This window comes from Aythya fuligula, chromosome 19 (genome assembly GCF_009819795.1).
Source record: "Aythya fuligula isolate bAytFul2 chromosome 19, bAytFul2.pri, whole genome shotgun sequence".
Classification (NCBI taxonomy): Eukaryota; Metazoa; Chordata; class Aves; order Anseriformes; family Anatidae; genus Aythya; species Aythya fuligula.
The window spans coordinates 1,787,161-1,810,447 of NC_045577.1; the positions used below are offsets into that span (position 1 = coordinate 1,787,161).

Genomic DNA, 23,287 nt, shown 5'->3' on the forward strand with positions numbered 1-23,287 from the left:
CAGCATGGAGCCCAGAGCAGATTGAATTTCTGTGGAGGTCAAGGGGAAGGGCTGGAGTGCACAGAAATCACATCAAAAAGTTTGTGCAGCTTTAGCTTGCAGAACATAAAGGCAGAGATATTAAAATAGGAAAATTAAAAGAAAAGTAACAAAGAAATGTTGAGGTGTTCACAGGACAAGGGGTAGAAGTCAAAGGACCAGAAAAAGCCTGCTAGTTACTGAAGAGTCTTCTACACTTACCATCTGACTCAAAGGCCAGAGAAGTAATTAAAGATCCCTTGCAATTACAGCAGGCTTTGGTTCAGGCCCACAGAGACTACACTGCCAGGAAGCTCAATCCTTCCACATTGCAGCAGATCCTGACAAACATGAGACTGCCAAAGGCTGTAAAAATAACTAAGAGACAGAGTAAGGCCTGAATAAGCCTCGTTCAATGCATTAGAACTACCAGATAATGTAAACTTTGTGGGAACTTTTAATCTCATCTGTTCTGTCTCTAGAGAAAAGACATGGTTGCATTTATTTTTTTCACAGTAATTATACAAGCACAGTACAGCAAACAGATGGAGGTGTCATAAGCAAAGTGTGAAAAAGGAAAGGAAAAAAAAAAGAAAAAAGTGAGAGTCCCACTGCTGGAGATTATCATGCTGTGAAGTCTTGCTTGCAATGATCTGTCAGGAAAATGGCTCAGCTCCCCCAGGTTGGGACAAGCAATAGGATAAGCCTAAATCCTTAACCTCAGAGGGAAGATGTCCTGGGATGGACTGGTTTGCCACTCCAGAAAGTGGGGCACAGCACAGCACGGCACAGCACAGGGCTGGCCAGGCCAATGGCCAGCCAGCCAAAAAAAAACAACCGTGGAAAGCACAGAAATGAAAACGTCCTCTAAGTGGAAGGAACCAAATAACTGATGTTATCAGCACATAATGGGAAGCTTTAATGATAACCACATGGCCTATAAAGACTATGGATCTGCACCACAAAGTGCAGAATCAAGTTTTAACTGAGCAGTACAGAGGGACACACTGGGTTATCTATTAAACACATGACAAGATGCTACAACTGAGTCTGTCTGCAGGATGTCCTTTACTAACGCCACTGTGAACGGTCACTTGATCAACTACAGAACACTTCTGCCATGCAGTATAAAAGGACATTAAGTTTTCAATTCTGCTTTTGAATTACGTTTCAGGTATTGATTTTACCTCATGCTCAACATAACTGATGTTTTCTTCATAGTTACAGCCTAATCTTCTGGTGCTCAGAGCAGAGAAGCAGCATTTGCCACATCTTCATCAAGTGTCTGAAGAGTTTTTGTTTGTTTAAACAGACTGATCTCTGAACAGATCTTCCCAATGCTAGTTTATCCCCAATCCCAGCAGCCAAAACAAACCAAAATATTTGGCAATACTGCATTGTTCAAAGAAAGGAGGCTTTTTTGTTCATAGGTGTCTGAGTGGGTTGTGAAAGCAGAGACATCAGTCACTCAAAATAGTCTGTATCCGATCACTTTGCTTGATGGTGATTAAATATAGGAAATGTTACTTGTCCAATGTTTGAAACAAAAGGCCCAGGGCACCTAAAAATGCTTTCCTTAAAGAGCCCTGCTCCCAGCCCAGCCCACTGAGTCCTGTAACAGGATCAGTCACAAACCTCTGCTCCAAAGGAAAGAGAACAGAACAGAAAGGAAGTGAGGAGGTTCAAGAGGCAGGACTCTTTGTTCCTCTTCATTTCACATGTAAGCCACTCTTCGTTGCAGACCGCTGTGAGACAACAGATGTTACACACTCATCTACTCCCTAGATGCTGTTCCTAGGAGGGGTGCTAGTCTAAGTGGTTCAGTGCAGGGTTTTTTACCGTTTCTGCAAGATCTTTACACTTCGAGTGGAAAAAAAAGTTAGGGTTTTTTCCTAGCTTTGAAAATGCTGGACTTTGGATGGTTCCCATTCTTCAACATTCTACAGGAACAGGCAAAGCAAAGCACAGACACGGCCAACACCATCGCTGCCTTACCAAGTAATTTAAATACACACGAGTAAGTGCTGCCTTATAGTCCTTTAATTATGCATCGCGTCTGAATTATGTATTGAACAGAGGGCACACAGGAATTCTGCTGGAAAAAAACAGCCCTGTGCAGCAATGCCTCCTCACCCAGGGTAAGACAGGAAAATGCCCTACGACGGGTTTGCCCTGGCTGACCAGGCTGCTGCCGTTCCCAGGGACGATCTGTGTACCCGTCCTCACTGCAAGTAATTGACTGCAGCCCTCTCAGAAGAAAACACTTTGCTGGTGAGCAAAAACTTCCTCCTGTATCCCGCTGTACTCTTATTTAGCCCAAATTCTGTTCAAGAATAACCTAACATGTAAGCACTTTACACCTATAAGCCTACAAGGCCTAACCTGTTCACCACTCTAGCAGCCTCTCTACAGTAGATGCGAAGTGTTTAAATACAGAATACACACTGTGTTTTTCACATCAGGCAGTGGTTTTACAACATATGCCAAACCCCAGAACTGTTCAGATTATTTTGGGACTTGCTCTAATCAGTAGTTTTACTATTCTGTTGAAAAGCATGACTGCTCTTGCTATTCTAATTCAATATTTACATCTCTGCCATTTTCTGTGAAGGACAGAAATGAATCAGCTCTCATAACGTTCATATAATCTAGTTCTACTGTCACGTGGAAACAAAAGGGTTTTTTTTCTTTTTCTTTTTTTTTTCCAGTGTTGTCATGTCAGCATCACACGCAGTGGTGCTAACACCTACATTAATCACTGTATCAAGTTCTGCCTAGAATGAATCTATAAGTACCATACACATACACAAATGATCCCTTCAGTATAAAAGCTCCCATCTCTGGTCTATCCTTAATCCCATCCCCTTCTTTCCATTTCTTCTGTTTTTCGTAGATAAACGACTAACCCTCTGAGCGTTTTACAGGTTGATCTCTCCTCGTTCATTTCATCAGACAGCAGCCAGAAGCATTCTCCCCACCCTGCTGCTTCTCTAGATTAGGTCTGTACCCTGCACTGAGCAAAATACTGAATGCTGCTCCCCCAGCACAAGTTTGAAGCAGAAAACAGCAGCTGTCAGAGTCACGCATGCAGGCTGGTGTTTGCTTTGCGCTGAGAAAAACTTCTGAAACTTCAGGTCTACTTTTGCTTAAAGAATCTGCTTTTGTCTTCCTTCCCCTTAGCACGATGCCCTTCTTCCCTTGAAACCAGGGCCATGCTGGCAGGCTGAGCAGCGCAGCCCTGCTGCCAGGCCTCCTCCGGCTGGGGCCAATGCCGGGCAGTGATACCCCGCTGCCACTTGGTGGCAGAGGTTGGATACCATCAGCACGTTCCTGGTTCCCAGGAATGCATCGTGCATGCTTATTCTCTGCTCAAGGTGACTCTGAAGATAATTTCTTGCCGCCGCATTAATTACTATCCATATTTATAGACAAATTAAAGATTCAAACAAACATTTATTCAATTAATCACTTCGAGTTGTAGTAGAATAAACCGTATTAGCTCGGGGGTTCGTGATAATTTAACACATCCATTTTCTGCCTCCTCTCTGCGGCAGCACGTCTCACACGAGTTAAAACATCAAACACCAGCAGCTATCTTTGTACAAGAAAGAGCATTAGAAGTTCTGAACCACCAAACTGTTTGCTGCAAGTCACAATGAACAGAAAATGGATTTCCTGCAGTTATGGAATTAAGCTTGTTCCACACCCTCTTCCAAAAACATTGTGTCTAATCTTTAAGCCTTTAGCAGATAATTCGATTGCTATTTTACTGAGAGCAATTGTAAGCACGGTGTATGCTCCTAACTGTGATTCCTTTCACAATGTGAATAAACAGTATTCTCCAACCAGATGCTGCTGTCAGCCTCATGAGACCTAGCTCATCATTCCACATGTGAGGAAGCTGTATATTTTATTATACATATGCTGCTAAAGTTTTTGATTCTATGGCCACAACCTTCTTTCCCTTGAGAGGAGCAACCCCATGACTGCAGTGGTTTTGCCCAACACAGGAGCAAGGGAGCAAGTCAAGGGACCTACCTGAATTTACATGACTGAATTTACATTTCCTTTTCTGCATCTGTGTTTTCCCCTTCTTGTTTCAGAATCTTTTTGAAACCATCACAACATTGCGAACTGATAAATGCACACAGCAATAACTACCCACCTGATCTACAAGCGACAGGGAGCAGACAAATTCACCTTTGCAGGACTTTTACAGAAGGACCAAGCTGAACCCGGAGCTGAGTTTATGCCTAACTTTGGCCACAGGACTTTCTGCTCCCTACACATTTGGGACCCCGGCATTTACTCCTCTCTACCCAAGTCTCCAACTCCACAATAATTCCAGTGGCAGTCAGAGAAAGTTACACACACGGTTCCAGAACATCCCTGCTGACAAGCTGCAAGCCAGAACGCTTCCAACTGGACGGTATTTAGCAGAGCAGGATTAGGAAAAAGGCTTTTCAAGGCCAAGTCACTTCTGTCAACTGTTTTTTTTTCTGACAGGAATCTTTGTACAGATTGTACAAGTTGAAGTTCAGGACAGAGTTTATAAACCACAGGCATTTAACCTCAGAAATAAATAACTCAGCCTCCTGAATAATGATAATTTCACCTAACCATAGCTGTTACTGTTTGTTTAGTCCACACAAACAAACTCTAATCTAGAAACACTGACATAATTAAAGATCATCTCAGTATAAACCATTTCATAAAACTTTAATTAAACTTCATCTAGCTGACTTACCAGGTTAGCCAAGCTGGCTCTGTGTATACCAGCTGCACTTCATCAAATAGGAGTGCTCTATTTACAAAGCATGCATTAATCCAAATATTCGGGGCCTCTTCTGACACACTAAATGGTTGCTGAGAAAAGGAGCATGAAAACACCAAGATGTTTTGATACTGGTAACTTTCAGGCTCTAGAATAATTATTGCTGCTACTGAAGATGTGTTAGCTTTCCATGAAGAAATAAATATGAGCTAACATTCAGAGCAGACTAACTGTGTACATGTAGGAGAGAAACCAACTCTTCTGCACAATTCACAAATTCGCAATGGGAGTAGTTACTGCAGGGATCAAACATGCCATCTACCAAACTTCCAGTAATTCAAAATGATGTCACTTGGAACATTATTACATAATACAATAAATCCAGGATTTGCTGAATTGCTGCAAGCCTTTCTTTTGGAAAAGCTCAGGTGAGAACACAAATCTGCACGGAGGAGTTCCCAGGTAATAAAACATATGTTTCCTATTCATATGGCTCTTAGCACCAGGGTATCCAAGCTCTTAACTTATGATGCCAACAGCATTGGCCTCTGCATCCATCCAAAGCCTCTCTAGCTTCTTCCTACAACAGATCTGTATCTTCACAACATTTTCAGAAGATGCCCATATGTATCCCACACCAGTTGCACCCGGTCAACCAAAGAGCTTTTCCAGTCTCTGCTACACCCCTCATAAAATCCCTTCATTCTACCCCGAGGATTCCAGTCTGGCAATGCAGTTTGGACTATTTCCCTTACTCAAACCTTGTGCATTCTTCCGCCTTTCATATATGTAAGCACTGATGTTTCACTAATGCACCTTTTGATTTGCATTTCTCCCATGTTTCTGCTAGACCAGACACATGCAGCATGCTACACAGCTTTAAAAAAAAGCACGTAAATATCCTTAGAATGGCTCAACAGCGTAACAGACCGTATGTGGCCCTGGAACACGGGCTGTGCTCATTGTACTGCTACCTGCTGAGCACTGCCGCCAGCATTCAGAGCACTGTAAAAGGCGCATTACTGTAACAATAACAAAGACAGTGAGCACTACTTGTACAGTGTCTAAATGAGCGATACAGGCTGGCATTTGGAGACTGACAGTTCAGGTATTTTGTGTTTTAACCAAATTTCAATCACCATTCAAACAATAAAATGCTTGAACGAATCAGTTGTTCCTGAGGAAGCAGAGTATGATTTCAAGCCCTTTTGCAGAAAGCACACCTGGGTGTCTCTGAAGACCAGCATGATGACAAGCCTTCTGCAAAGAAAACTGGAGAAGATCAAACTGTACTTGCTTAGAAATCATTCTACCTTTACAGGATTTGAACTATACTTAGACTGCTGATGCCCTGTTAGAACGGAGACAGAAGCAGAGTTACAGAGAGAACAGAGCAGCTTTCAGGCATCACTCACAAACCCAAGAAACAGGTCACAGTGGGCAAACTGCTGGTACCGGTTCTATCCAAGTTTTAGACTACTGCAGAATTATATTTATTTGTAGGATCTTTGATTATATTTATAAATAATTATTTATAATATATATATTAAAAAACCAGCCCGTGTTATGTACTTCTACTCTTTCCCTTTAAATTTTCCACAGGACGTTGGTTTTTTTAGCTGCCAATTCTGTGACCTTGCTGGAAGTCACCAAGCCAGAGATCAATTAGTGAGTACAGAATAGAGAAGCAGCATTGACTGCATTCTGCCTGTCCCTTGGGAAGAACAGTTATGCTTCAGGGTAAAAGCAGCACAAACCTGGAAGATTGTTATCCAGTGGGAGTGCTGATACTCAGGCTGGTTACTAACTGCAGGATGCAAAATGGAGGACGGAAAGGATACAGGAAAATCTCCTCTTTCCTTTGTCTTCCCCATTTACAATTTTCCATTAATTTAAGAACAGTTTAATTTTACATACAGTGAATCCTTGTTACACTAAATATCTACAGCAAATACACCATGCTGGTTTCAAGCTATGAGTGTTTGTTAGTGCCCCATACGAAATTATCCTTTAAAATATTTTCTGCTTTTCACACATCTCACTTAATCACCTAGCAAACTTGTGATTAGTTAGTCTGTAAAGATTAATTGTGAATATGCAAAAATAAATTAAAAGAAACCTTTACTGAATCTCAGAAAAGTTTTCCTGGGTTTTATTAGCAAAGGGAGAGTAACATTATCAGTAACATTTAAGCGTGATCAAAATTGCTAAGAAGATTCAACGGTGGACTGTCCTATAGCTGTATTCCCAGTATTACATGAACTCCAGGTCTTTAGTATTTAAATCAGTACATAAATATTTCACATAGAACTTAGCCTGCGATAAGCCACTTGCCTTGTTACTACACTGTTACAGCAGTCTCTCGGCTTGCCTGAATTTGCAGGCAGCTATCATGCGATTTGTGTGATCCACTGTTCTGTGCAGCCCCTCAGAAGGAACCTGAGAGATCAATAGCCCTTAAATAAGTAATCAGAAGAGCTAAAATCATGTAGGTTATCAAATAGCAAGTGGGATAAATAAAAAGTCACAGCTCCGTGAACATCTGTGTATAATAGGATTTTTACATTCATTTGTTGAGTTAAATGATAGGACACTGCACACCGAAGCGTAAGAGGCAGAACTGACAAACAGTATCCAGAATAGGAAAAAAAATAGGATAACAACACATATCTACATCAAAGGTACTTGGTACGTTAATTGGGGAAAAAAAAAAAAAAAAAAGAAGATATAACGAAAGCCTTCATTCTCCCAGTCTAATGCAAGACAATCTGAAATTGAGGACTTGGAATCTATCTTCTAATCACAGAATGGGTTGGGTTGGAAGGGACCTTTACAACCATCTGGTTCCACCTTCCGCTAGCCCAGGCTGCCCCCAGCCCCATCCAGCCTGGCCTTGAGCCCTGCCAGGGACGGGGCCTCCCCAGCTCCTCGGGGCAAATCTGAGCCATGGAGCAAAGACCACGTGCAGCATGAGGCACTTCAACACTCACAGATGTGCTGCACTAACAATGAGAAAATGAATGTAAAATATACTCTAGTGAAAATACAGCAGTATATCTGTTTGGATGTCTCAGGTTTAATCTATTTTATGACATCTACCCTACTCCAGCACATTGCCCTGTCATACCTAGAGGAGGTACCTGCCCCACTGCCTTACCCCGTTACAGAGACAGCTTGTCTGACTTTAAAGTCCTTTACTGTCTTCCCTCAAGGAGGCCTCCAACCTGCAGTCTCTTCAGCCTCAGCAGGGAAATTGGTCTTCTACATTTTTAAACATTTAATTCACTTATTTCCACATTCTTACACAGTAACTCCACCTTCCACATCTGTACAGGCTCCTGCTTCCTCAAAATGGCTTAGGAGAAGAAAAAGTTTCCTACCCAGATCTGGTTGGAAGACTCTAAATTACAGCTGATTAGACTGCTGAGACTAATGACCTGACTGCTTCAGGCTTGCATTTGGGCAGGTAAACCCTGGGAGCTTCTTTGCTGCTGTGTGATCGTCATGAGGGTATCTGCCCTACCAAACACTTTGGGCTGCCCCGAGGATCATCTTTACAGACTGGGCTCAACTTTCCCTTAATGGGGAAATCTGATACACTTCAAAATTGATGATCAGCATTTCCATCTACATAACTCATATGACGCAGACATACAAATCTTCCTGCTGCTCCAGCAGCACACACAACTCGTTCGCTAGTAAAGGCTTACTGAAATCTCCAGCTACTGCGTACTCTACATCTAGACAACACCTCAGGATATCAATCGAAGTTTACGAAATTTTGAGGTACACACCTAATGTCTGGAAGATGACCCGTACCTGTTGCAGATCTCTCTCCATTTATCACTTTATATGATAATACCAGGTAGTTAAGCAGCAGCATTTTGGGTAAATATTCTCAAACACTGACAGGCTGCTTCTAGTTTATACAACACAAGGAACACATCACAACATCATGAAAAAGGTAAAACATTATAAGGTATGTCTTCTCCCATGATTCTAGTTAGAGAGAGATACATATATATATGTATATATCAATACTCATTTGTCAGATCTAGGTTTTGGTGTACAGGACCACATCTGTTTGCTCCAAAGTTTTACTACTCAAGGATGAATAAACATCAGGAACTGTCCTGTCCCCATGCTGAGCTCCTGGATCTGGACAGCACTCCATTCAGGAAATACTCGCACCAGCTTCAGCAAGGCCAGGATTTTATGCCAAGGGAATTTTATGCCTGTGAACATTTTCCAAATGCTATTGAATTCTTGTTGTAGTCTCACAAATTTTTTAATGATGTTGTAAAACTACTGCATTATAACCACAGTCCTCATTACAGCAAGACTTTTAGACTGGATTTCTGAGCATGGTTCAAAGCTTTTTATTTTTGTCTGACTACTCTTATTCCTAAGAATTCTCCTCTTTCTGTTGATGAAAATGAATCTTGGTAAAAGCTTTTTTCTTCTGCTTTGTTTCTTATTATGACTGTATCGCCAGCTGCACTCACACAAACTCTGACTCCGGCTCTAGGCTTCAGGGTCATTGATGGACACTCAGCTATTGCTTTCATCAAAAAATACAGACTGCTATAGACAAAAACAGATATGGGGAGAAGAAAACATGCAGTCACAAAACAAAAGAGAAAAAAAAAAAAAGCACTGAAAACAAAAACCTTTTGTACCAGAAACAGATTGAAAACGGAAAGAAAATTAGCATTTAAGAATGAAAAAGCCTATTCAGTGTTGACGTTACATACAACACCCGCGGAGATGGAAGCTGGGTTTATTTTTGATAGCAGTACAAACATTAAAGATAAGCCACAAGCATTTAGAAAAATATGGGCGCAGTAGAAAGGCTCACGTGACGATAGATATTTTGCTTTTAATCTTGACCTGGAAAACCTCCTCTGTGACAGGGTCTCTTTACAGTGGAGGCACGGTCCTGCCCAGTTACTCTGACTTAGTGATAAAAAGGCCACCCAGGGTGTTGCTACTCTGGGATGATGGCAGGTTTTCTGTCCTAAACTTCAAAGATAAAGGAAAACAAAACCAAGAACAATGTAATATATCAAACTGAGACCCTTCACCGAACTGCTGTCTTCCTTTCTCTTGTCCAATCACATTCCTCCCTGAAAGTCATTACCCTGACAACTGTATAACCATTTCTCTAGAAAGACACAAATTTTCCTCCGAATGTACATCAAAATATTTATCTGTGCACACAACAGGTGAAAGCACTTCCTTTCATGATAAAAGACAAATGTTAGAAGTCAGATCATATAACAACACCCCATTTCCCAAGGGAGAGATGCTAAGGATCAGGAGACTTCAGATGATTACTGCCTCACCTTTATCAGAAATTTTAATTAAATGCTCATTTAAGGTTGTTACATGTTTTCTGTTTTCCCCTGAAGGTCCACAATTGTTGTACGAGTGATGTCAAACGCCAGTAACTACTGCTCCTTCTCACTTGCCTCTCAGTAGGGACTGACATCATACTATCAGCAAGAATTTAAGTTCTACCAACTTGCAGAAACACTTTGAGACAAGAATCAAAATTACTTTTTTTTCCTCCACACTGACCTATGTTCACACGTGACAACATATGCAAGTGATAAGCAATACTGCAACAGTCCTAAAAAATTCTCTTTCCCCTCTTGGGGGACGCTACAGGTATTTAAAAAAAAAAAAGTATTAAGTTAACTCCATAGCTTTAATTTCTCAGGAAACACACCTGGAATACCTGCCACAACAAAACAACCTCAGCAGAAAAGACGTCTGCATAAGCATGCTCAGTTTCAAAGCCAGCTGTTCACTGCTCTGCGTTTTGTCATGAGCACCAGTGGAAAGTTGGAGTTACAGGCTCAGCAGCTGCCAGGGGATGGTGAGGGAACAAGGGGACTGACGGCAGCACAGCCCGCAGAACCAGCTAGATGTTGGGATGCCCAAGACTAGCTACACTGCGCCGTGTCCTAAACAGCATCTATAAAGACAAGATGAAAGCACTTTTGGTTCAGGAAGCTGCTGATGTGCAGGTTCACTACAGACAACTTCACCTGGGCTGGTTCTAGCCAAAGAAAGGAGTAAGGGATGCAGTGATGGGGGCAGACCAAAGGGACTGATATGCTGAGTGCTGGTACAGAGCTCAGAAATTCACTTGTTAATAGGAGGAGCACTACATCACAACACTCTGCAAAGCTAAGACATTAAACAAAGACGTGGAGTCAGAAGATTAACAGGTAGAGTAGCACAGACTGGAATATGCACCTTTTTTTTTTTTAACCTAGACCTTTGTTGTTTTTAATAATTGATACAAAATAGCAAATGACTCACTAATTGCACTTCTAAATTGTAACCCAACCTGGAATCAATCACACATGGCATAGCTTCTGTTCTTATTTGAAGCTAAATCCACCTCAGCGCATGCAGTAGTCTCTAATAATTGCATTAGTCATAACCTGAAAGTGTTTCCCACTTACTTGGTTCCAGTTCTGCTTGCTTTTCAGGCTGATCCTCATCCCTATCGCTAAAAAGATCTCTGAAATGTAACCCCACAGAGCCTGCTCTGGGACCTGAAGAGCACTGTGGCACATTTCACTGTATGATTTCTCCCCTCGGAGTCTAATTTTCCTCCAGTACAATTTTATCTCCTTTGCTTCCAGTCCAAAGTCAAACAACTAAACAACTATCGTTCAGGATTACACAAAATACTAGTGAGTAATCTGTCAAACTCTTAGTAATGACTTAGGTACACAAAGAATCAGATTCACACATACTGTCATTTGTTTTGCAGCATAGATTTGAGATTTTTAAGTAGCCTCTACCCCAGAAAGTCATCTGTTTGATTCTCTCCCTTCTTCTGAGATGCTGGTTTTTCCCTTCCCGCACTCCGGACCACAACCACAAATTGACTACACAGGTACTGAGCTTTTGATTTTAATGCAGATTTGCAGAAATATTGGTTTTAATATCTGCACAGTTGCCCTACAAAGATAGGGACTTTGTTTTATGTTTACCTTTCATGACTACTGCTTTAATCCACTCTCCATCTACTTCATGTTGCTTACATTACAACCCTTTAACCTTCACCTTCTGCTCTTTTATTTTTTTTCCTGTAGAAGCCAGATGACATCATGACTTTCCACTTTGTTTCCTGTATCCTTTGGCATTCTACTTCCCTTCGTTACTTTTCTCCTTACTACCAAATATACAAGATGTAACAAAGCTCTAGACATTGTTTTACATTATATGGAATTGTTTCTGACTTCATTCCTATCATTAAAGATGAGCTGCTTTGTCAAACTTCAGTATTTTCTTCAAAATACTTTGCAGTTGCAAACCATCATCTTAACTTATCACCTGTCTAAATCCAAGTCTCCTGTGTGGAAAGTATTCAGACACTGCCAAACTTCAAAGCATGCAAACGGTCACATTAAATGTCATTACTCCCACTGAAATTAAAGTTAAGCACATGAAATTATTTGGTTTTATAGGTTAAAAAGATGTAAAGTCAAACAAGTTCGTTTTCAAATTCTCTGTTGTTTTTGTTTGTTGTTTTTTTTTTAGTTCTTAGAACCTGAAGAAACTAATTGCACATATAAAGAGTTTTTTGTTTTTTGTTTTTTTTTTCATGAAGATTTCTAAAATATATGCCTCAAACAGCTTTTTTTTTTTTTTTTTCCAATTCAAAGTCTGTCCTCAGATACTTTTGCACAAATCCCATTAACTTTGGTACATATGTCTGAAGGCAGAATTTGAAATCTGTAAAGAACTGGGTCACTGGACAATGGCAAGTCTCAAACAGAGATTTCTTTTCTGTGTTATAACAAGAGAATGCCTCTTCCCTCAGGCACTATGTGAACATGCCCATTTGTCTGTAAACAATACCAGACACTTGAAAATTGATAGGTTACATTTCATCCTTGCTCACGTAGGATTTTTCTCTTTGCTACAGCTAATAGCCATTTAGTCCTCAATGTAGCATTTGTAGCTGATGCTGGATCATCCAAGTACACCGTCCCATGGGGCTGCCTCACAGGATCTCAGTGCCTGGTTCATTCCAAGCTTAAAATCAGTAACTATCAACAGCTTCTTGCAAAGAGTTCCTCTGTTATTCTGGCTTTTGTTTGGTTGGTTTCGGTCCCCATGAGAACTGTTGGTCATATACACCAACCCCTTCCTTTCCTCTATTTTTTATTTAATACTGGTAATAAAATTATCAGATGTACAGAATGCAACATAACCACATATGAGATCTGCAAGCTGTAAAATCAGTCTTGGCATGGATATTTTTACAAGCTAATTCTATATTAAATGTCTCTGAAATAAATAGAAGAGTTCAGTCACTTACTCTGTGTGCTCTACATTAACATCTCAGATCGGTATGTTTTTCCATATAACTGGTTATAACCCATTATATACTTGTCACAGTACAAAATCTACACAGCACAAGTCAGACCACCCTCAGCTAGTCTGACCATTCAGGAGAAAGAAGAAATCGCTGTGCAGTACTCAGGTTGTGAGTTTCCTTTCCATACTCAGCTTGGAAGTCTAACCCAGACTACATGAGTTGGGCGTGTTACCTCTGGCAAAGTGCTTCAGCTCATTTTTTGTCTCTGTGTCTCTACAGCCTTTGTGATTCCCTCAGTTGTTTAGGGGATGCTGGGAAAATTCAAAAATACCAGATAATGTTCAAGCATCCCCTTGACACCACAGCCTTGCAAAGAAGCCTACAAACTATCAGCGGTTCAGTTTGAACAAGCTAGGCCTCCCACTACATGTAAAGTTATTCATGCACGTGTGTTTTCTACTTCTCTTTAGAATGAACGTTACTGCTTATCTTCAGCACTGCAGAATTCCAAAAACTACAGCCTTTTACCAAAGTTCCCTCACAGGCTGCTTTAGCACAGCATGTTGCACGTTGATTAGTTTGGCATGGCACTCCCCAGTCAATTGCCTTTCATCCCTGCAGCCTATGGTTTTGAAAAGTGTGAGAAATTATATTACATAGTACAATCGCCATGAACTAATATGTTCAAAGCTGAGCCTGAAAGGCACTTAAACTAGAAAACCTTGCAGAAATTTTGAAGCGCTCGCGCAAACAGCTCTGGAAACATTTGTCTCTTACATTGATCCTGGAGTGCCAAGTCTTGAGAGGAAAAAATAATATTTTTGCACAAATTATGGGTCAAATATCCTCATTTGAGGCACTCAAATGTAATGATATTGGCCATTTGAATGTTGAAGCAGAAGTACTGAGGTTCTTTGACACGCATACCAACAAACAAAAAAACCCAGACCCAATCTTCCCTCCTCATACCTAAAGGTTTCAGCATGCTAGCGCTGCTCTGAAGCGTTTGAAGCACATTACTGGAACTCTCTCTCTGACTTTGTGTTAGTGCCCGTGGCAGATGGAGCTCTAGAACCGTCAGATGTCTGGGGCTGGGAAGAATTACCACAGGGCAGCTGAAATCTAACTGGAACTGAGAACGTCAGCCTTTGTCTTGATTTCTAGAGGAGAAAGACGTGTATTACTGCACGCTGTATTCCTTGTGGCGCCCACCCTGCCCAGGCTCACCCACAAGTCCTGATTTTAACGGCCTGACAGCCGCTGCGGGATCCGTGTGGCGAGCAGCCCGCACGGTCACCCCGCTCCTCAGCGCAGCGCAGGCCGCTCCCTCCCACCGAGGGGCTGGGGAAGCGCCGGGGCCTCACCTCACACCTCACCCCGGGCCGGGCCCTGTCCGAGCCGAGCGGCCGGGCGGGGACGGGACGGGCACGGCCCGGGACCGGCCCTCACAGGAGCGCCCTGAGGCGGGGCCGCGGCGCCCCCGCTCTGAGGGGCCGTGGCCGCGGCTCCCCGCGCGCACCTGCGGCCGCCTCCGCCAGGCCCCGCCGCGCCGCTTGCGTACCCTGCGCACGGCACGCCGGCACCTACGCCACTTGCGCAACGGGAAGCCTCTCAGGTGCAGCGCCCGCCTCGGCGGCGTTACGGAGATTCCGTAAGGAACACTGCCCTCTTTGAGGGGCTTTACGCAAGCGGCGTACCGAGCTGCGGGCTCGGCCGCTCCCGCCTCGCACGGCCGCGGGAGCTCCCTGAGGCGCCGGGAGCGCTCCCCGCGGGCGGCGGCCGGGGCTAAGGCGGGGTACGCGGGGCGCGGCGGCCGCAGGTAGGGCCGGGCCGAGCACCTTTACGTCAGCCCCGCGAGGCCGCCGCGGTGAGGGGAGGGAGGGAGAGAGGGTGGGGAGGAGGAGCGGGCGGCCCGGCGGGGCTCCGCTACGCACTCTGCGCGGCGGCGCGGCATCCCTCTACGCCGGCGGCGTAAGGCTCCCTCTCAGGTGCAGGCAGGGGGCGGGCTCACGTTGCCCGGCAGCCGCAGCCTATGGGGGCGCGGGGCGCTGTCACGTGCCCGAGCCCCGCTCGCCGCTGCGGAGCCGGAGGAGCCGGACGGGGCCGGGCCGGGCCGGGGGCTGCGGCGGGGCCGGCGGCCGGCGGGGTGAGGGGGGGGGGGGGAGCGGGGACGGGGGGGGACCGGTGGTGAGGGGGGGGGGGGAGGGGGCTCGGTGCTACCCTGAGGGGAGGCGGGCGCCGGGCACCGCTCCGCCCACTGCACCGGGCACTGCGGGCAGCAGGCAAGGGCAGGACGGGGGCGGCGGGGCCGTTAGGGCCGGGGGGGGGCGTGGGGACCGTTAGGACCGTTGGGACCGTTGGGACCGTTGGGGTGGGGGGGGGAGATGTGAGGGAAGGGGGGGTGCGGCCGCGCGCCCTGAGGGGCCGTTAGCGCGGGGGGGGGGGCTGGGGGCGGCGCGGGGCCAACGGGGGGCGGGGGGGGGGGAGCCCGGCCCCGGCCCCCCCCCGGTGCGTCCCCGGGGCCCCCCCAGCGCCGCAGCCCCGCGGGGTGCGGGAGGAGCCGCCCGCGCCCTGCCCCGCGCTGGGGTTGGGGTCGGGTTGGGGTCGGGGTTTGTTACCTTTTATTCCCCTTCCTGGGTTCGCCCCGCGCCGGGGGCTGTGGAGCCGCTGCTTGGTGTGCAGGGGAGAAGTTCTGAGGCTGGGGATCCGCTGGAGGGTCCCCAGGGGGGGCAAAACGCCAGTTCTGTGTGGGGCTGGATGTGCCGCTGCCCGGCCAAAGGGCTCCCTGGTGATCCCACGGCGCTGTGCGATCCCAGAAAGGACGGGGAGAACGTCCTGCTCCAAAGAGCACAGAGCAGAGCGTTGGAAGGGCTGGTAAAATGGTGGAGTTGGGATGGGTCTGAATTTGCGTGGCTGTGTCCTACAGACCTTTCATTTTCCATACAAGGCTTAGGGTATTTCTTACAGAAGACTTAACGTTTCTGAGCGTGGTTAAGGCGAGGGAAGACTGAGGTGCACGCTGCTGTCAGGTGGTCGTAACGTGACGTAAGGTGTTTCAGATCTCCAGTTCTAAAAAGTGCTTGCACCACTGGAACGTAAGTCAAAATAGTTGTGCTTACACAGCCGTGTGTCCTGGCAAGCATCTGAAACCCAGTAAAGGCAGAAAGTTAACCTCACTTCCTTCACTCGTGCAGAATAATTATCTGTTCTTGGAAAGAACAGGGAAGGAAGGACTCTGAAAACTTTGGTCTCGCTGTATTTTGGTTTTGAGGATGTGATGACCTCTCTTTGGGAGACCCAAAGGAAGCAACTGAGGAGGCAGAGAGGGCCTGGTGTTTGCAGCAAGGGAGTGAAGGTGGAAAAGTGCTGCCTGTGGTGGGGGACAGGGGGAGGCCTTGAAAATATCTGAGGGAAGGAGTAAGGCCTGGCTGTGTCCGTAGAGGTTGTACTGGTGTTTTCCTTTATAAGTGTGTGCTGGTTGCTTGCAGCCTCTCAGAAAGCAGAAGAGTTCTCCAAGAATTTGGATAGTCTGCCTCTTAGATGGGCCATCAAAAATGTGTAAAGGATGGGTTGAGGTTATTTCCTGCCAGTCTGGAGAAGAAGTAGTAGAAGGCCGTGTCAGCAAACGGGCTGGCTGTGACTTGTACTACGTTCCTGGTCATTTTTAGGAAGTTGGACTCTGGAAGTTCTTGGCGTGTGTCATTTTGTCTCTCTGGAACTTTCCAATCATTTTCTTCTGCTTCACATTAGTGTAGAATGAAGGAAGGAATAGGGAAAAGAGTGGGTACGGATCGCTAATGGTCAGGTTTTAATATTTTGTTTTCTGTTTCTCATTATCTTGTCGTTGATAGCACAAGTCTAGTGCTGTTTTCGCATTCCTCGTAGAATCTTTTGTTCTGGCAAAGTTTCTTACTCCTGTTTTATAAAAGGGCCGTTCGTCCACGCCGATCGCTATTATTGAACTATCGACAGTATTGTCGTCTCCTCCCAAAGAGGATGCTGAGGAAGCACCAGGTCTTGTTCCCAAGGGTTCACGGGCTAAATGGAAGGTAGGAATCTAGGACTGAATTTCTTGGAACTGGATGAAACTTCTACCTAGAAATACCCCTGTGTTTGGGTGAGCCCCAGCTGGTGACTGAAGGTTGCTGAGTCCAGCCTCATGGCTTGTCCTAGAAGATGGAATTCCAGCTGCTTCTGGTTGCTGCTGCTGTAAAACCAATTGCAAGTGAGAAGAAGTGGTAGGCAAGTGGAAAGGTGTAAGACAAGGTGGACCTCGTGTGCAGATCCCTACAACAGAGGCTTGAGCTAGCTAAGCAATCGTATAGAAAGCCATTGGGCGGAGAGGAGCAGTGTGGGAGCAGAGGGCAAAAGGCATGCCTTCCGTAAATATTAGCGTAGAACTGAAACTCGGTGCAGATGCAGAGTTTGGGAACTGGTTTCCAGCTTGTGAGCAGAGTCTTTCCCATGGGTGTTCATTCGGTAGCAGTGATGCTTAAGGTTGCAGAGCTCTTTTCTTTTGAAGCCACTCTGTTCCTCCGAGGTCTGTGGCTGGGCAGGCATTTTTTTGAACTGTCTCATCTAAAAAGTGAAACCTGTTGGGGGAGGAGGGGAGAGTAAAGGAAAAAGGGGAGGGGGGAGCTAGTCCAGGCTGCTTCATCTTGTGAAAAAGCCTCACTGTAGAATCATAAAAGCTGCACTTTTTCCACGTTGCTTTGGAAGCAGCTGAACTTTGTAACTTGGCATGTAAATAGAGCTCTTTGAAGAGCACGTCCATGGCTGGAAAGAAGGGAGAGGGAAATGCCCTGGCTGGTTAACAAGCTTGCGTGTGTGTAAAAAGCCACCGTGAGCGTGCTCACTGACGGACCTGTTGGAACAGAAAGAAAAGTTTGCAGGGTCTCGTCCTTGGCTGTGCTGATGTGTGTAGGCACGCTGGCCGCTTCTAGGGGTGAGTATAAATATGGAGCTGCAAGAAAAGCAGGCAGTTTGAGGATTTCTGTAGCTTGGGCTGGATGAGGGCGAATACCTGGAGCCAGGGAGGGGAAGCATCCGCCAGAGGTGCCAGCGTTGCAGGAGGCGCTCAGAAGGTGTGCAGGCCGGGGTCCTGTCTGTGCCGAACAGGGCAGCTGGCAGCTGTTGGTGGGTTAGGGTTTAAGATAAATGTAGCCATGCCAGCAGAGGACTGGAGCACCGCATTTTGATTTCTGTAACTTATTTTGTATCGAGGTCAGGGAGAGGAGGCTTTTCTGTTCTGACAACATATGCATGAGGAGCACTTGGCTGAGGCAGTGTCCTGGATTTGCTGTAAACTGAGCAATATTGGCAAGTGAAGGTGATTTTACTGCTGTATACGCCGCAGCCATGAAATTAAAGGGAAAAATCCTGCTTAAAGCAACGTGAAAATTACAGTTACAGATTTAAATGGCAGAAAAATGCAAATCTCAAACGTTTCTACAGGAATCATAGTTTTACTGCGTATGTTGTACTTGCAGTGTGCACTTGGCAAATAGAAACTTAGCACTTGATATTTAAGGAAAGAGAAGCCTGTGCTGTCCTACCTGAAAATATTTGCTTCTATTTTTATTAAAAGCAATGATTAATACAAACTACAAGACAAGAGACAGTATTTCTTCAGTTGTCCTTCTGCATTTCTTGGCAGTTGTATAGTTTTTCCTTCTTATGTGCGAGTCTTTCACAGCGCAGTGATGACAGAAGACATAGATAGTGGCGCATGCACTGTGTCAACTCACAGACAGTGTTTCTATTTAGCTTTTTCAAAAAACTTTAAATTGATGTCCCTTTAAGAAAAGGCATGCATAAGAATTGTTGCGAATGATATGAGTGAGGTAGACTTCTCACACTTTGTATTTTTGGACTTTATTTTGTAGCTATATTACCTTATGTTTCTAGTCCTTTAATGTTAAACATCACAGAATGAAGGAGGATTTGGACCTTGCTCCGTGTTGGTCTGTTGCCTTGTACTCATACTTCGGCTTTGCAAGGCATATACTGACCTTTCCGTTAATTTCCTATGCACTATAGGAATGTAGACAAGGTGCTGGGTATAGGAGAAATGTTACAAAAAATTCGGAGTATGTGGTTTGTTCTGCTGCTACTGAAAGGTATGTAAAGCATGGTACTGAGCTGCTCCCTCCCTCCTGCTCTGCCAGCTAAAAGCAAGAATTGAGCCTAATCCTACGCGTGGATTTTCCATGCAGCCGACCGAGGCTGCTTTGTTACTGGGCCATCTGCACATTTGCTGATTGGTTTCTCAAGTGGTAAAGACCATGGATTATTAAAACCCATGCCCTCGTTGTTTTACTTAATTGATTTTTTTCATAGCTAGGCAAAATTTTTCTCTTTCGTAGTAAAATGTTTTCTCAATGTGCTGGCAAACTACAGGTGCCTACAGGAGGAATAATCTTAGGAAATCCAGTTGCTGCCTCAGTTTAGCAGATCTCTCAGACTGGGGAAACTTAAGTGATCCTGCTGCACGGGTTGAATTAAAGCAGTGCTCTTATGTTGTGGCTTGGCATACTGCTTAAGAGCCTCAAGATGCTACTTGTGATTGACATAACAAAATGTAAATTATATGCTGTTTTACTAGGCTCTAATTTATCTGTCGTAAGGTTTGTGTACCAATAGTACTAAGCTCTTTTTACAGCAATGCTTCTCTTCCATTTAATATCTGCATAGGGGAATTGAATTACTCTTAATTGTATGCTTAAAAATAAAATAAAATTGGGGCATGTCTGGCTATCACAGTAAATTAAATTTTGCTGCTTCACATTCTTATTGTGCATTTACTTTAAATTGACTTTATTGAAAAATTAAATGCTTGAATAGCTGATTGGGAGCAACACTCTCACTAGTGGGTGGTCAAGAGATGTCAAAGAACCTCGAGAAATCTTAGAAAACAATATCCATTAAGGTTTTAGACCTTGAATTTCCCGATGTAGTTAGTGGTGTGACAGGCGAAGCAGTGACCGAAGCTGAGCACTCAATGAGCTCAGTGGTGAGGAGCTGCCACCGCCTCTCAGGCATTCGTGTCCCATAGCAGGAGCAGAGAAGCACAAGTTGGTTTGGGAGGCTTTTACTTCTCTCCTTCCTCTGATTCCTGGGAGGGGAGACACTTTCACTAAAGGTACTTCTTGTTTGACTTGTAGCACAGCAAAGCAGAGCATTAGCACAGTGTTTTAAGCGCTGGGCCCGGAGGTGTTTTTAGTGTTCTCTGAGCCACAGGTATGTTGTTACATGGGGAAATGTTTCTCCCAAGCTATTGCATTAATTCAGATGATTATAACCTTAACCAGAGTCTTCCCCTAATCATAGCTCTCAGCTGGCAGTGTCTGTCTTCCTGGAAAAGCACAAATGGGCTCCAGGTGAGCGTGAAGCACAGACACGGGTGCTGTGCAGAGCTGGTTTGGGAACAAGGGCTGCCTGTTTCTACAAATGAGCCTTGGCAAAGCAGTCACACACTTGAGGCTTGGGAGCAGGATTTTCATGGGCACGCAACACTGCTGATCTTGTCTAGTGAGATTTCACTGCAGAAGGGTTTATCCTAGTGGCAACAACACTCTGAAACTGAAATATATATATATATTTAGGGGGAGGATCTTTAGCTGTGGATTTTGTAAAGTCACAGAGTTAACCTTTGAGGAGGCATGAAAAATTTTGCTATTTGTTGCAGGGCACTGGCTTTTGTTATGAGGTAGCAGCCCAAACTTTTGTTACCTGTCTACCTATTTAACCTGTCCCATAAACGTGCTGTCTCTTGAGTGTTCCTATCTTTGTTCTTTTAAAAGCATACACAAAATTGAGCAAGAAAAGAAGCCAGCATGCTGCATCCTGCTGAATTTAGTTGCTGTTGTTGAAATGGGTGAAGCTTTTAAAACTGCTGGCTAGTATGTGCAGGACTAAAGAAGGCATTTAATTTGAACAGCCGCTCTTCTTACAGCCTGCTTAGCAAAACCCCGAATGGTGGTACTAAATGCATCACCTGGACATTGGATGGAAGTCTACAGTAAAGGTTGCACAAGTCCATTTCAAAAAAAAAAAAAAAAAAGATTATAGCTTGTACTAGACAGAAAAAAACAACATTTGATTTCTCTGTGGTAGGAGATTCAGCTGTCCAGAGCGCTGCTGGGTCTGTGTGTCTGTTAGAGCATGTAGCGTGGTGATAAAGGGTCCCACCGGGCAACCTTACAAGATAAGATGAATAGAATTGGGTTGTGGATGTTTTTCTTAACCCTAGAAACAAATAACGTGTAATCAGTTGATGTAAAAGTGCTGACTAATGTGTGTTAACATTTAATCAATTTGGAGCCAAGTTTAAGGGCCAGCTGTTTATGTTCTTGATGACCTGGTCCTACGCCTGGCCTGGAGCTGGGCAGAGGGCAGTGCACTGTGGAGCAGCTATTTAATGTCCTAAAGCTTCATGATCTCTTGATTTGATGTCTGGATAATTGGACTTAACAAATACATTAGGGTTTCTTTGGTTACCCAGTCATGCTGTCCCAGTATTTAATCATATAGAGATGTAATTTGTTGCTTCAAAGTGGTCAGCTATGCCACTTGGATGACCTTAAGGATGGGTGGCTGTTTCGCCGTAGAAGTGCCACTTGTTATGTATGGAACAGGGGCTGTTGTGTTAGGCGCATCACGCTCAAGCCCAGGAGAACTGCGAGTGTTCTTTCTCCAACTGGACATTGATAAAAAGCCCGGAGAATAAACTCTTCAGAACCAGGCACAGAGCAGCACTGATCTGGTGAAGAAGTCTGGTGATTAAACTGAAAGTATTGATTATGGGAGCATTTGGCTCCTTTTCAGGTTCTGCTGTGGATTTACCACATGATTTCATTTCTTCATGTCTCAGGTTCCCCTTTAAAGGCCTGAAATGTTTCCCTCTGTCACAAAAACTGTTAGTTTGAAACCACTAATATATGTACTTGGGTAAATATGGTGACAAGTGTTCTAGAAAAGCCAGAAAGAAAGGCAAACACTGGGAAAAGGGGGGTTGGAGACAAGGCTGATAACTTCTCCGCTTCTGGTGGGTGAGGGTGAAATTGGCGGCTGCCAAAAATATGAGCTCAGACAAGTCGCTTGTTCTGCTCGGAGCCCACATCTGCACACACCTCCCCATCTCCACAGATGGCCAGGAGGCTGAAAAGAGAACACAGTTGCCTAAATTTGTGTAAGAGAAAAGAATCATGACTCCCACCTTGAAGGCGAATAAGAACCTCTTGCAACTGTGGTATTTCTGACAATTTTAAAAGTTTGGTTGAATTTTCAGTCTTAGCAAATTATGTGAAACCTGACGCTGTTGTAACTTCTAAATACATAATTTTTACACTGTGTTGTGTTAAAAGATGGTTGGATGCAACTGGACTCCATTCCTGTCAAAACTCTCCTGCTAAGGAACCAGTTGGATTCAGAGCACTTCTTTGCATGCTTATGCTGTAACAACTTACCAATATGATAATTTTCCTTTTGAGATTTCACAGTACTACACGTTTTAGAAAAAAACAAGTGTCACCATCTAAATAGTGATGGTACTGTTTGAAACAATCATCAGAAAAGGCACAAAAATAGAAATAAACTATTTTCTTCCTTATGTTTCTTTTCTTCTAACAGTATTGTGGGAATGAGATTGTAATATTTAGTAGGTTGGCTGTTTCCCTACCATCTGCTTTATCTTTTGGGGGAATCTAGTAATTTTTCTCTGTTAGCCCATGGGATGTAGGATGTGGCTTATTCCAAGTAGATGGGAGTCATTATTATATAAGTAGTGAGCTCTTGACCAAAAGTCTGTTTTTGTGGACGTGGCCTTGTGTAATAGACCAATAACAAGAGTACTTTACCAAGTGTGCCTTTGGCAGGTCTCTGATTAACTTTGCAGATAGTGATTGAGAACTGAATGCTTCTGAAGCTTGACATATATTGTTTCTCCTCAGCCAGAACACTGAAGAACCTGAAACTGGAGACTTCCTGACTCTTTCAAAAACAAATGAGCAAAACTGTGTTGTTTAATTTCTTGCTATGGGTCGGGAGCCTGAGCTTCGTGCCAAGTTTCAGTAAGAAACAAAATAGGACTGCAGAGTTGAGGGGAGAAAAAAACTTCTCATAAGGAGGGTTTGAACAGGACTGCTGAT

The 23,287-nt window shown here is 44.4% G+C and overlaps 1 protein-coding gene across 8 annotated transcripts in view; it reads left to right on the plus strand.

The window, feature by feature from the left end:
• Positions 1 to 14,932: 14,932 nt before the first annotated feature.
• STRBP (spermatid perinuclear RNA binding protein) overlaps positions 14,933 to 23,287 on the plus strand; it is a 67,409-nt gene continuing 59,054 nt past the window's right edge. For 7 of the 8 annotated variants that reach the window (XR_004254047.1, XR_004254048.1, XM_032200173.1 and 4 more), the window contains exon 1: positions 15,262 to 15,285. The gene's annotated coding sequence lies outside the window, so the exon portion shown is untranslated. Of the gene's footprint in view, positions 14,959 to 15,261; positions 15,286 to 23,287 lie in introns of those variants that run through there. The other variant, XM_032200174.1, reaches the window with a different exon arrangement.